The sequence below is a fragment of the Octopus bimaculoides genome, chromosome 12 (genome assembly GCF_046866305.1).
Source record: "Octopus bimaculoides isolate indiv1 chromosome 12, ASM4686630v1, whole genome shotgun sequence".
Taxonomy (NCBI): Eukaryota; Metazoa; Mollusca; class Cephalopoda; order Octopoda; family Octopodidae; genus Octopus; species Octopus bimaculoides.
In genome coordinates, this window is record NC_142939.1 from 30,240,193 (window position 1) to 30,252,515 (window position 12,323).

At 34.3% G+C, this 12,323-nt stretch overlaps 1 protein-coding gene across 2 annotated transcripts in view; it reads right to left on the minus strand.

The window, feature by feature from the left end:
- LOC106869914 (neurotrimin) overlaps window positions 1-12,323 on the minus strand; it is a 1,519,776-nt gene that overhangs the window by 856,341 nt on the left and 651,112 nt on the right. Inside the window, exon 4 of one of the 2 annotated variants that reach the window (XM_089360902.1) lies at window positions 3,045-3,144. The exons of the other annotated variant lie outside the window; for it this stretch is intronic. The gene's annotated coding sequence lies outside the window, so the exon portion shown is untranslated. The remainder of the gene's footprint in view (window positions 1-3,044; window positions 3,145-12,323) is intronic. 2 annotated transcript variants of the gene reach the window in all.

The following is a 12,323-nucleotide window of genomic DNA, read 5'->3' on the forward strand; positions in this document are numbered from 1 at the left end:
TTTGGGACGATAAGTAATTCTTGGAAGAGCCTAAGATTTTCTATGCCTGACCACAATAAATGTCTTCACGAAATAGGGTTTGTGCATGTTCAAGGGAGAAAGAGAAGGTAGAGAGATATGCACACAGGAAATGAGATAAGTATGTAGAAAGAGAGAAAGAAAGACGAAGTAAGAAGAAACGATATGAAGGTGAATTGACTCCGGTCTTGAAATGAGTATTTTATAACCGAAAATTAAATGCTGTAACTTATTGTTGACTGCGGTGCGATTAGAAGCCGAAATTATTGTCGCAAACCTGCCTATCTGACGCCGTAACCATCTCAGTAGTAGCCTGTGTCATCAATATTATTACTAATAAAATAATCGAGCATCAACAGGAAAATTTACATACATATATATCTACATTGTATACTAAGTATATATTCATATTAAGTATATTAGCATAATTATACTTTACGGTTTCTCTCAAGGAAATTGTCTCTAGTGTATGATTATCCGACTCTTGAATAATGTCGATATTTTTCATTGAATTATAACAATTCTTTTGACTAGATTCGTCCCTGATTATAGTCACGACTTAAAAATTCTGGCAAATATCATATATCAAGTTACTGGTACGAAAAAGAACCCCACATGTATAGACGTTAACATAGACTCCACTAAAGTTTGAATTCAGGGTTGAACATTAAATGCTATAAACCTAATATATCTTGTAATTACTTGTTTTAAACTCTTGTAAGTGAAAGTTAGCAATCAGGTCAATTGATTTCCCTGACTATATAAATTGTTTGATTTCGATGTTTTCTAATTTGTTAGCGTCTCCTATGATCTATTTTCTCTCAACCAGATCACTCATCCAAACAATTTCCGATGAAACTTTCGCACACAGCTTCTGATATAATATTCTTGTGCGCCCTTTTGTATAATAAATTCGATTGAATTTTACGCACTTTCTTAAGAAAATTTCGCTTACATATATATTAGGCAGCTGGAAAATGTTCACTTTTCCTTGCAGACATTGGAAGTTAATTTAAATGAAGTCTATAAATCTATATGCGTTCTGAATATTTGAACCGTCCTATATTGGAACTGATGCTATTTTTACAGATGCATCATAATTTCATCAAGTCGTTTGTGTTTACAAATTTGCTAATGCAATTGTTATTCTTGAGTCATGTATGTTTCAAAGAATAACGGAAGTGAAATCATTTTGAATAAATTGATGCTGCAGTAGATATTAGTAGGATTTTTGTAGTTGTTTTTTTCAAGTCTAAATACCTAAGGACTGATCAGCATGCTTATATGATGGATGATATTATTAACTTGGTTGTTATGTGTAATTTATTCTATTGTGTATGAGCTGAGATGTCAGATTTTAACTCTTGTCTTTTGACCAGATATTCTGTAAATATCTTACTTGTAATTCAAGCTATATGCTCTACGATGTTCATACAATAACTTGCAAATTAAGTTTTAAGACTACGTATAATGTTTTGTGCGATAAAATTAGCCCGTAAGTAGATGCGTATACTGGAAATCATACTTTGGCAAGCGTTAGAAACATCTGTCTAATTTCAGAATTTCCGCCCCTATCATCCTACAAGTCACGGAAGCCCTCAAAAAGCCACCCCGTCCTCCCTTTACAGAGAAAATAAGGTGATTAGAATAATGTAATTATATGTACTTATAATTCAATAATACGTAGTTTAGTTAAATGTGTCTTCGTAATTAAATAGACAATACAGTTTATTCTACATCTAATCTATATCACTTACATATCTTGAAAGCTTAAACCGCGTTTCTACCTCAACTTTTCATATGTACTAAAGGGACATGTTTGTTTGATTTTAACTCATTATTTCTGGCATTTCCCCCCAGTAATATTTCCATTTCTTATTTTCTCATGATTTATATTGAAATAATACCGTTCAAAGTTTTGTAAGTTTTTGTCAGGAGAACAACAGTATCGAAGAGCAAAAGCATTCGACCGCATCCAACTGAAGTACCAAGTATTACACATGTCTCTTCGACACTAGACCGGAATATTTTTTTATCATAAATGTAACCAGCATCAATAGTGCTTTTAAACAGATATTCTGTGATTGTCCTACTTTTAAGTCAAGTTGTATGTTCTACGATCTTCATACAATAAACTGCAAATTACTTTCTGTCACTACGTATAAAACAATAGGTACAAATCTTCTTTTAGCTATACAGTCTCAAGCAACACACGGACACGACGTTTATGCATTTCCTTTGTAAGTCAACTCATATTCTGTGTAGGAGTTTTAAAACTAAAAGTATAACCTACGTACAAATACGAAGCAAACACTATACGTCTGTCAAATTCTTTTGGTGTAACATTCCGTTATTATGAACGACCAGGTACTGTACTGAATATGAACATATTTTGCTGGATTCTGACCCCCATTGGTGTTCTATTTCCGAATCCATTCGAGTTTACCATTGACTTCCCAACAAAAAACTCGGAACGAGATCGAAGAAACTATTTTACCACATTGAAATTATCGGGTACTGCTTGCCTTTACACAATTCTATACAGATAATAAAATACATTAGTCAGAATTAGATTTACTTGCTTTAACATTTATTAACACTTTTGTTTTATTTTCCTTCAAGAACGTTGCCCTTCTCTTAATGAATCTTTAAATTATTATGAGTTTAGTAAACTAATATTGACATAATTAAGTTCATGATCGGAACATAAATTTCCATGAAATTTTGATGAAAGGTCTTAGTTTAGAGGAATTTTAAGAATCGAAATTTATAACATACAAAGAAGGGCGGTAGTGTTTATATGATGCAGTAAATTATGAGAGCACTTATTCAACAAAGAAAATTAAAAAAATAATAAACCGAATTCCAAATGGATTAGCAACGAATGTTCGCCGCCAAAAAATACCATATCATTTTAAACAAAGAAGACTATACGGAGCAATGTATTACTCCATAGACTTTCGAGAGAGGAATGAAGCAAATTGTTAAACATTACGATCATTTTAAGTAAATAATCTCCAACTTACCCAAAATCCGAACACTATACATGTATATATATATTACTTGCATATAATAATTATGTAACTGGTATGTATCCCTTCAGCTACTGCGAATAGCGCTACTCACCTACAAGTAGAAAAGAAGAAATATCGAATCTATGTTAACTGAGTAAAATGCCTCATAGTTTTAAATATTTTCACAAAGACAACAAGCATCTACTGGTAAAAAGTTTGTTAACTATTCCTTTAATATAGTACAGAAACAAACATATACAAATAAAACATAAACAAATGCAAACACATATATATATCATAAAAAGGGTAATATAGTATGCATTCTTTCAATTGTTGATGGTTTAATGCTCATTTCAAAATTGTATGGAAAGACAGTTTATTTTACGAGTAACTAGTTCTTATACATTTGCTACGTACGGAATGTAATGTCAGAAGAATTTTTACTCTTAGTTACAGAGTATGATGCATATTCTTGAGAAACTGTAAGATAAGGGGAAACTGTTATGAAATTGTGCTTATACTGTGCGTAGTTGAATTGTTGGAAGTTATTTCATCGTGTTGAGAAAAGATATTTAAAAATATTATTTCCAGCACTTGGGCTAATGTAGCGGTTTATATGAAAATATTCACCTTTGTAAGATATTCTCGATGAATTTGCAGGAATATAAGTATAAATGTATACGCAGATATTAGCAAATTAAATATCTACTTGATGAGAGAAATACATCGTAATTGTATAATGATTTATTACAAAATATATGTTTTAAAATGCCATCACCAACAATAATCATTGGTTAAATCTCGAGAAAAATTGACACAGCTTTCATAAAATAAAGATTGTTTAGCTATTAGTATATAAGTATATACGATATTACGGAGCTCATTATTTTTGAAAATGGTTTCTTTTCTAATGTTAAGTGAACAGTTAATTTTTCATAACCTTAAAAATATAGATATAACATTTGCTTGTCAGTCACTATTTGAAAAAAACAAAATATTCACGCATATCGGATAGGGTTTCCTTTTGTCATTATTATTCTTTTAAATAAAGATGTAGCTATTGTAAACTTCCTTTCCATCATGCGAAAGTTACTCTCAGTTACATATGCATCTTGACAGCTGTGATATAGGGAACTATTGAAATAGGAATGCTTTGATGTGTTCCTTTACGTAGTAAATTGCACTGTACGAAAAACCAAAAAATGTCAGTATGGCCGATTTTATTAAATTATTTAAATTCTACAAGGTGATTTAAGTATTTTCTCTTAGTATATTGTCCTTTACTTATGTAAATATTCTGATGAGATGGGAAACGTAAATATCAACTTTTGATTTTCTATCTTGTGTCTTTATTGTTCTTCTCTTCTCTGAAATATCCTATGTAGAAGCTGTTTTCACTGACTTACTCATTCTCATCATGAAAACACAAAAGTTCGCAAGACTGGGCGATATATTATAGCTGCATGACATACTTATGTTTGCTAACAGTTGAGACAGTGTATTCATGTATAAATCAAGGCAGGACCCTGCCACGTAATGAATATCTGTTCAGCATCACCGTCGACTGAAAATATACGCATCAAAAGGAGTTAAATGGAGGGGTATTAAGAATTTGAAGATACAAAAAACAACTAACTGGTAATGAACACTATTTTAAGACATGATCAGATAACTGGCAAGTCTGATCTATTCTTCTGAAGATTCTACCACTTAACTATATATGGAGTTAATAATGACAACAATAGTAATTATTGAGGACATAACAAAAAGTAAGAATGCTTGGACAAAGTATTCCTGCATATCTAATATATGTTTAGCTACTGTGACTCGCCAATGAGTTTAATTTATTTGTTGGCCAGTATATACATATATATATATATATATACAATGAATAATATAATCCGATTGCGTTCTTGTAAATAATAATAGTCAGATGCTTGGAAAAACTAAATTGATAAAAAAAACATGAGCAGTTTACACTTGTGATGATAATGATGGTGTTGATGGCGATGATGATGATGATGATGATGATGATGATGATGATGATGATGATGATGATGATGATGGTGATGATGGTGATGATGATGATGATGATGATGATGAGGAGGAGGAGGAGGAGGAGGAGGAGGAGGAGGAGGAGGAGGAGGAGGAGGAGGATTATGACGACGACGATAGTGTTGTTATAGTTGGTGATGAGGGTGTTGATAATGATCATGAGCATGATGATGTTTGCATTTGTCGTGGTAGTGATGTTGCTACTGCTGTTGCTGAAGGTGGTGTAGACGATTAGGATAACTGTGACGGAAGCCTGCGAATGATAATTAAGATGATTATAATGAAAGGTGATATTAGAGTGCTATTAAATGCGTGAAATTAAGAAGTGTAACTTCAAATTTCTTCTAAATATATGTTTCAAACAAATATTTAGAAGACTATTACACTCATACTTCTTAGATTCATAGCTCAAGTTTCGACATTCTCAAATATCGACTGGGTTAAGAGGAATACATTGTGAAAATTACATATCGTTAAATATGTCACTTTTGGCGTGTACCAAGCTGGATTTGATCAGGCTTTTGTGATAGTAATGGCAACATTCTTAGAATTATGCTTTCGTGACCAAAGTCATTGCTGCTGAACTAGTTTAAGTCGATACAGAACATGTTCATGAATATTCCGTCCTTGTCTGAGTAAATTATTGTAATTCTCTTCAGTATACGCTTGATTGTCTCAAGTAAGTTTCTAGTTGTATATTTTCTTATACTAAGGAGATAGACAATTCGATAGAGACGTAATTTAAGATGGAGGAAAACAAGGAAAACGAAACATGGAAACAAAAGTCAGTAATGATGATGATATTGATGATGATGTTCACGCTAATGATTATGATGATGATGAAGATGATGATGTGGAGGAGGAGGAAATGGAAGCGGGGGATGACAACGACTACGATGATGACCAACATCATAATTATATAAAATAGAACCATCACGACAAATGTCATCATCAAAATCCACCCCCACCTCTACCTCATCATCATCATAATCATGATCACGATCATGATCATGTCCATAATCATCATCATTATCCACAACACTAAAACCTTCAAAAGCAACTGTTCTCATCATCAACATTATCATCACCATCATTTTCGCGGTTGACTTCGTTGTAATGGGCGTGAAGCAGGTACTGGGAGTGATGTTGTTGGTGGTAGTGGTTTGAGTGATGGTGGTAGTGATTTGAATGATAATGTAATTAATGCAAGGTATCTAATACACTTAACGACGAAAAATAACTGAGAAGTTTAAAGAAATAGAAGGCAATCAATGAACAAAATGCTAAAAAACAAAAACGAACAAAGTAGGAATAAATATCGAAGTTAAGCCAAATGTAATGCAAAAGACAAAATCAGCCGACGAAGCGAAAATGGAGAGAAAAAAAAGTGATGTAAAGAAAACGTAAAACAAGATTAAAGAAAAATTGAAAACATTGCGATTAGAAAGACAAAAAGTTAACACTACAAGAGGAAAAAGTTCTCGGAAAAACAAAGCGATCAGAAAAAGTCTATGCAAAGAAGGAATATACACGGAGAGGAAGGAAATGATATACAACAGACGAGAAAAAAAGGCAGGAAGTATAAGGCGACAAGAATATTAGTAAGGTAACGATATAGCATTACTAAAGACAAAATATGAATTACAATGTCAAAAAAGAGATAAAAGCAGAGTGAAAATATGTAGTGGTAAATGAAAGAAAAATACAAAGTTGAATATAATCGGAGACACTATAGACGCATTTGCTAAAAATTAAATTTGGAAAGTCATATAGAAATAAGTAAAAAGAGAAAAGCGGATGAAATTATAAAAGTTAAGTAGTGGAGAAGAATCGACGAAGAGAAGATGATTACATATCATTCCATAGTATTTTGAAGAACTAGAAACCAAAACATAGCTGAATAACATGATGATACATATGAAGAAATATTCATCGACCAGCACGTTTGTGGAAGCGTTAGTCGATCCATCTACACCAATGCTTTACCGATCCATCTTTTAATCGATTCAGGATTGATGGTGAACAAAGGTGAATTTGGTGGTATAGACTAGATAAAAGACGGAACAAATATTACGATTCCGTCAAGAAAACATTAGTTTACTACTACTACTACTACTACTACTACTACTACTACTACTACTACTACTACTACTACTGCTACTGCTGCTACTGCTGCTGCTGCTGTTGCTGCTGCTTCTGCTTCTTCTACTACTACTACTACTACTACTACTACTACTACTACTACTACTACTACTACTAATATTTTGTCAAATTCTTTGTGCTTGGACAGTAACAGCAACAACAACAACCACAACAACCACAATAATAGCAACAACAACAATAATAAGACAAAGCACAGTTTCTCCCATCTACGATGTCTCAGTGAAACTTGCGAAAGACACATGCGAATTCAACATCGGAATGTTTACATGTGATAAAATGTAAGTGGAACAAATCACTAAGTACGTAAATTGATTAATTACACGTACACTCTAATATATACACAATCATATATACATTTCAACACACATAGGACTACATATACATCCACATGTTTACACAACTACATGAAATTTACAGGATACACATCACATACATGTATATGAAAGCACGTGTCACAAGCGAATCAAAAAATAAACATTAAACATTTTTTTTTCAACTAATACAGAGTGAAAAATTCATACGTTTAAAAGCACCACAAAAAAACTATGCCCAGAGACAAATCTATCTAGAGAGAAAATACAGACGAATAAAGATCTGTTAGTCATAAGAACCTACGTTACGAGTAATGTCTTCATTCAGAGAATGTGAACGTCTAAGCTCGTCATGACTCAATGATAACAAAGCAAAATACAAACCGGAAAATCGGTCACCCGGTTCAACAAGGGTTGCGTACCCCAGTCAGGAACCAGACTGGACACGAAAAATCAGCTACTGGTTCAAATGCTCCCGAAACACAGGAGCTGGAAGTACCCCACGACCGGAATATACCAACAGAAGACCATCCACGCTCGTCATCAAATAATGAAAAGAAAAGAATGAAACATGGTCTAGGGGAGATGATGAAGAAGTTATTAAAGCCTACTAGCATGCCATTATTTCCCCACAAATAAATCTAATACTAAACGAACCTACCTGAAATTGAGGCACAAGCACCTTGAAGTAAGATCATATATAGAAATTAGTAACTGGATTAGAGAATGACCAAATTAAACAATCATTAAGGGATAAAGGGAACGAAGTTGCAGCTAAAGAAGATACTACAGAAGAAATAGTTTTAGACCAATCCAGGTCTGATAAAAATGCAGTAATGATAGAAAGAGTTAATGTAACTGTTAAGCCCAGTGAAAAAACCTCAAGTTTAACAAGACTATCTAAACAACAAAACCCGAAAATAAAAGAAGAAATATAATATGAAAAACATACTTGACATCGATACTACCATAGACGATATAAAGCAAAAGATATGCGCTGTAGCTACCCGAATAGCACGGTACCAAATGCGTATTAGATTCTTCAAGTACAAGAGTATGCCAAAGAATACCCCCAAAATTTTTCCCAGGAAGATAGTTAAAATCTCAATTAAAATTCCCCTCAAAAGAAGTGCAGGAATTTTGGAATAAAATTTAGGCTAAAGAAAAAAAAAACACACACACAATCAAAAAGCCCCTTGGATTGATAGATTATCTACTGACTTAAACTTCTTAGAAGAGCAAAAAGTGGGAGGGTATCAAGATAGAAGATGTAAGATCTGCTCTCAGGAAGTCAAACAAATGGAAGTCTCCAGGAAAGGATATAATTCCTAACTTCTGATTGAATGCTTTCCCAGAGAGTCATGAACTGCAAACAAACTTTACAACAATGTTTTGAAACAACCTAGTACAATTCCCTCCTGTCAAGTTAATAGTGTTACATAACTATTTCCAAAAAATGAAGACACTAATGAACCAAAAAATTATAGACCCATAACCTGCCTAACAACAATGCATAAAATACTAGCATCTGTCTTGACTGAATATACCTATAATTTTTTGATAGAATGTGACATATTGCCCAATAAGCAAAAAGAATGTCAGCGTGGGTCCTATGGTTTAAAGATAATTGGGGCCTAGTCGACTACATCAACCCACGTGATTCACTGATATTTAATTTATCAACTCCGAAGGGATGAAATGCTAAGAACGAATAAAAAAAAAGAACTAATAATAATAATATCAGTGGAAGACTGCGTGGAGTTAGCTAGAGTAGATACATACTCTTATGTAGGTAATAGTAAAGAAAGTTTATAAAATGCCGCTAGAGCCACAGCAAGATATATGGAAACCAAAACAATAAATGAACTTAAAAACCAGAAAAAAAGAGTAACTATCTGACTGGTAGGAGAAGGCGTTGCATGGTAGATTCCCAGAAATATTTTCAGTAAATAGTAGTAGTGAGACATGGTTATAGTTGCAGAAGTGAAAACTGAAGAGGGAGACAGAAAACATGTTAGGAGCTACACAAGATCAAGCATTAAGTACTAATTAGATAAAAGCCAAAGTAAACAAAAACGAAATAGATTCTCAATGTAGATTATGCAAATCAAAATAGGAAAGTGTTACTCATATGCATGTAGCATGCTGAAACAGAAAGAATACAAGAAAGACATGACAATCCAAGGATAGCACTTTGTAGAAAGCTAGAATTTGAATATACTGATAATTGGCATGAACATGAATCTATTAAAGTACTAGAAAGTAAGAAGTACATGTTGTTGTGGGACTGACAGAGTTAGGAGGCCTGATTTGATAGTAGTAGATAAAGAGGATAGGAAGTGCCCGATAATTGACCTTATATTCCTAAATGATGAGAACATTAATATGAAAAGTATAGAAAAATAGCAAAGTGCCAGGCCCAAGGTACTGGATTACAGAGACTATGGAAGGTGCGTGTAAAATGTATCGGAGGAGTTATAGGTGCATTGGGAACTATCCCTAAATATCTGAACCGACGAATAGAGGAAATAGGCATAAAACTCAGTTTAGTGCAGTTGCAGAAGACGGTGTTATTAGGGATAGCTAGGATACTTTGGAGGGTTCTTGGCACCTAAGGCCCGATATTAGTATTCTCTTCCTTTCTAACAGTCTAATCTGTTGAGTGTATAATAATAATAAGAAGAAGAAGAAGAAATGGAAAAACTTTCAAAATACAAAGACCTGGAAATAGAGATAACTCGAATGTGGAGTCTAAAAACAGAAGCAATTCCTATCATAGTAGGTGCCTTAGGTATAATAAAAAATATTCAGACAAATACATAACAAAAACACCAGGACTTACAAATATATATAACATACAGAAAATTGCACTACTAGGTACTGCACACATTCTACGCAAAACACTTTCAATACAGTAAACATAAGAGCGCCACAGCAAACCACAGCACATACCCAAGGCGCACAGAGCTGCGCTCGGTAGTGAAGTGAAAGCACGTTATAAAAATAAAACTACTGAACAATAATAATAATAATAATAATAATAATACTAATAATAATAATAATAATAATAATAATTTGTTTATTGCTTACAAGAGTCCTACGCAAAAACAAAAATACACGACCAAGAACAGTGAGGATTTACATTTAATGCGTGTAAAGCTTAAAAAAAAACAATAACAACAATAATCACACAAGCAGTAATATTCCGCCAAGGCACCTCGGGCGGGTACCCGTATTCTCCCAAGTCCCTTCAGCTTACAGGGGTCTGCTCGAGGAGGCATAGTCTTACGGGCCACCCTTCAACAAAATTACTGAGGTGGGGTATTTCTTTTCTCCACTCTCACTTTACTTTAGAGATTGAACTTCAAAATGTTGATGAGGCATTAGTTGAAGGGGAAAGTATCTATCTTCAGTCCTATACACCTCGTCTACCACACTGTCTCTTCCGCCACAGCCACCAGACAACAAAATTGCCTGCTCTTTCTGGCGAAAAGAAGTGAGGTGATCTTCCCAACATGCTCCTCCACTTAGTAAATCTATCCTACTCACGATATTAGCTGTTCGATATTAGCTCCATAAAACAGCAATGCCCGGACAATGGGCAGGTGTATGCAGAACGGTTTCATCGCTCTGCACCCAACTGAGACAGGTCCGGCTGACAGTACTTCTGTGCCTCTTACTGATGTCCAGAACTGTCACGTCTTCCAGGTAGCACTGCGAGTTCAGGGATTTCTCGATTTTTTTCCATAGGCCTGGGCCTTAAAGTCCTCTGAAATGACCAACCATTGTTTACATTATTTACATTATTTACATTAGTTACATTCGACGGATATTTATCCTTTGATGTTTACACAACGTTTCGGCTAATATACCCTCAGCGTTCTTCAGGTGTCTTGGTTTCTCATCCCTAAGGTATTTTCGATGTTATTATTATTATTATTATTATTATCGTTGTTGCTCAGGTCACTGCTTAGAATCGAACTCAGAATCTTAGGGTTAATAGCCCGCGCTCTTAACCACTATGCCATTTGGTCGTAGCGAGATAGCAAGCGTTCTAGTTTCATCAACAATAAAACAAGACAAGGAATGACGACCAGGTGGTAGTAGAGGACGGAAGCGATATACGCTTTCACCACCTCTGCCTGGCCATTCAGGGGCAGCTTCATCTCTGCCGTTTCTGAGTGAGACTGACCATCATGCCCGTCACCTCCCCTAGCTCTTGTCTTGGTTGTCCAAACAGAACCAAACGCATAGCAATTCGAACGGCCCTTATTTCCAGCATCATAGTACATGTGAATAATGCATATATCGGTTTCTGTGTGTAAAGCTATAATATCATATGATTACATTAGACGTATTATGAAAACATGGACATCGGTGCAGTCTGCGTCCAGTATGCAGTACCACACCTAGCACTAAAAGCGTTTTTACAGATCCTCATGAGGTAATAGTTTTGATATTCATCTGAATGGTCTTTGTGCAATACATAGTTGCCCACGCATAACAATATCTGAAAAATATCATGTAATGGGCGAGTGAATAAATGATATGTATTGTACAGATAAACTGTTCACCATATGATTATTATTTTTTTTTCTTTTTTCTAAATTAGGAAACACAGTGCGGAACATGGCAGAGCATTCAGATCTTGCCTCCTGGGTATAGAATCTCATTTGTTTCATCTCATAGGGCACTGGCTTATATATAAACAGAATTACATAAAAAAAGAGGAAAGAAATAGAAAAACGTTCTGTGCTAAGAT